Source organism: Macadamia integrifolia, unplaced genomic scaffold (assembly GCF_013358625.1).
Source record: "Macadamia integrifolia cultivar HAES 741 unplaced genomic scaffold, SCU_Mint_v3 scaffold_7A, whole genome shotgun sequence".
Taxonomy (NCBI): domain Eukaryota; kingdom Viridiplantae; phylum Streptophyta; class Magnoliopsida; order Proteales; family Proteaceae; genus Macadamia; species Macadamia integrifolia.
In genome coordinates, this window is record NW_024870674.1 from 191,406 (window position 1) to 194,581 (window position 3,176).

General features: G+C 41.3%; 1 pseudogene; it reads left to right on the plus strand.

Moving 5' to 3' along the window:
• The window catches only part of LOC122071759, an 11,724-nt pseudogene extending 8,843 nt beyond the window's left edge, over positions 1–2,881 (plus strand).
• The last annotated feature ends 295 nt before the right edge of the window (positions 2,882–3,176 follow it).

The following is a 3,176-nucleotide window of genomic DNA, read 5'->3' on the forward strand; positions in this document are numbered from 1 at the left end:
CCCCCCCCCCCCCCCTCTCCCTTTCTTTTGGTTGAATTACTTCGAATTGATAAATTTTGTTACTTGTTTTTGCAGGAGATGCTGTCATTAATGTATACATCAACCATGAGAACAAGTTTTCATTTGTTGAGATGAGATCTGTTCAGGAGGCTAGTAATGCAATGGCCTTGGATGGTATTATTTTTGAGGTAGTACATTCTTGTTGCTGTCTTGATCATCCATATTGTGGACATATTCAGTTCTTATCTTTATTGGTTTTCCAAGCACTTGACTACTAGGAGTATCCCCAGAGGTGAAGTCAAAATGACTTCAACCCATGCATGTTTTCATGACCCGATAATTTGACTTGCTTATGCTGATCCATGTGTTCTGACAGGGTGCACAAGTGAAGGTGAGCAGGCCAAGTGATTACAACCATTCTCTTGCTGCAGAACTTGGGCCAAGTCAACCCAATCCCAATCTCAACCTAGCTGCTGTTGGATTAACACCAGGTTCTGGTGGTGGACTTGAGGGTCCTGGTCGCATCTTTGTGGGCGGGCTTCCATACTATTTCACGGAAGCAAAGATACGGGAACTTCTTGAATCCTTCGGGCCTCTTCGTGGTTTTGATCTTGTGAAGAACAGGGAAACAGGGAACTCAAAAGGCTATGCTTTTTGTGTATATCAAGATCTGTCAGTGACTGACATTGTTTGCGCTTCTCTCAATGGAATAAAGATGGGTGATAAAACTCTTACTGTCAGACATGCAAACCAGGGTGCTTGGCAACAATAACTTGAGCAGGAGAGTATGCTATTGCAGTCGCTGCTAAAACTTGAGCAGGAGAGTAGACTATTGCATGCTCAGAGGCAGGTAGCATTGCAGGTAAGGAACAGTTGCCTTTCATATATATCCATTTTATTCCCTGAATTATGGACGCTTTAATCCTCTTCAAGTCTTCATGTTGGTTATAATACCATGCTGTTTCCCTTTATGTTTGTGTATATTATTTTTGAGGTAGTATATTCTTGTTGCCGTCTTGATCATCCATATTGTGCACAAATCCAGATCTTATCTTTATTGGTTTTCAGAGCACTTGACTACTAGGAATATCCCCAGAGGTGAAGTCAAAATGACTTGAATGTTTTCATGGCCTGAGTTTGACTTGTTTATGCTGATCCTGTAATTTGACAGGATGCACCAGTGAATGTGAGGAGGCCAAGTGATTTCAACCCTTCTCTTGCTGAAGCACTTGGGGCAAGTCAACCCTATCCCAATCTCAACCTAGCTGCTGTTGGATTAACACCAGGTTCTGCTGGCGGACTTGAGGCTCCTGATCTCATCTATGTGGGTGGGCTTCCATTCTATGTCACGGAAGCACAGATACGGGAACTTCTAGAATTCTTTGGGCCTCTTCGTGGTTTTGATCTTGTGAAGGACAGGAAAACAGGGAACTCAAAAGGCTATGCTTTTTGTGTATATCAAGACCTGTCAGTGACTGACATTGTTTGCGCAGGCTTCAATGGAATAAAGATGGGTGATAAAACTCACATTGTTAGACGTGCAAGCCAGGGTGCTTGGCAGCTAAAATATGAGCAGGAGAGTGCGTAGCAGCAGGTAGCATTGCAGATAAGGCCTTTCGCATATGTCCATTTTATTCCCTGAATTATGATTGCCTCTTTTAAGTCTTCATGTATAACTATGCTGTTTCCCTTAAACTTTTTGTAGAAAGTGCATTTAAAAACCTGTGCTTTAAGCCTCCAATCTTCATGATCATTAATGAGTGCATTAACTTTGGCAGAGACTTCTTCAAGGTGGTACACTACCTACCAAGGTTATAAGCTTAACACAGGTAGTTAGTGCAGATGAACTGATGGATGATGATGAGTACGAGGACATACTTGAAGACATGAGCACCGAAGGCAGAAAATATGGTGAATTCTCATGATTTTGATCTCTTCTTTCTGTGTATATTCTGTTAAAATCTTTTCTCTGATATCTTTCTGTTTTACAGCCTATTGTAGTACTACATTCTACCATAGAGAATCAGGCCTAACCCACATTCTGAAGATGCCATAAACCTTTCCATTTTACTCTTTAGATTGGCTCACCCCCCCCCCCCCCCCCTCTCTTTCATTTTGATGACTTGAGATTACCATATTAATTTTGCTTCTGTAGGGAATCTGGTGAATGTAGTCATTCCACGTCCAGGACCAAATGGCGAGTTATCTCCAGGTGTTGGGAAGGTTCGTGGAGAGATTTTGTCAGTAATTTTTTTTTCCATAATTGCAATAACACATTTGCTATCCTGGTCCATTAGCCTTTTGTAATGGAAGATGCTATATATCTTATTGTTAATATTCTGATCAATATGTATGATCCCGAGGCAGAGGCCACTGCTATTTTTCATTAGAAATGGAGCATTTCTCCTCTTGTTTTTGAGGTTTCAACTGCAGTCTTGTTGTTGAAACCTCAGCAGAGAAAAAAGGTCATACCACTGACTACTAGTTGTTACTGCTTCACAGGTGTTCTTGGAGTATACAGATACAGATGGAGCCACAATAGCCAGGCAAGGGTTGCATGGCAGGGTATTTGGGGGGAATTTAGTCACAGCCAACTTTTATGCAGAAGACAAGTTTTCCCAAGGAGACTACAATGGATAATTGTTGCTCACTCTCGGACATTCCCTCTCAAGATTTTGCAACTCACTTTCCCTCAACTTTTCTTAGACATATTTCTAGATACGGAATTTTCATATTCCCTCTTGGGGTGGATGAGAATATTACTACTTATACTAGTAAATTGGTGGATGAATTCTGTTAGCTAGACTTGATTGTTTATTTACTGAACGGCTTTTCTGAGTAAAACTTGGGCAACTTTGGTCACTGATCTGCTACATTAGTAAATGCGAAAAATCACAAAGACTTGTGAAATAATCCACCATGTTCTGCAAGTCTTTTCCATGACACCTTCCATTGTTATTATTATTTTTTAAGTTCAAAGGTCTATTGACACACATAGGAGCCAAGTACAGACCCATGAAGGAGTCAACAGGGCCCAAGGTCTCACTTCTTGGAAATCAAAGAAATTGGTGCACATCAAGTATCAATGCACTTGAGAGGAGTTAATCAAGTGATCAACCCTCAGGCAGGTATTCTATTGAGCACTACACACCGCCAGGCCAAGGCCTGCCCAAGTG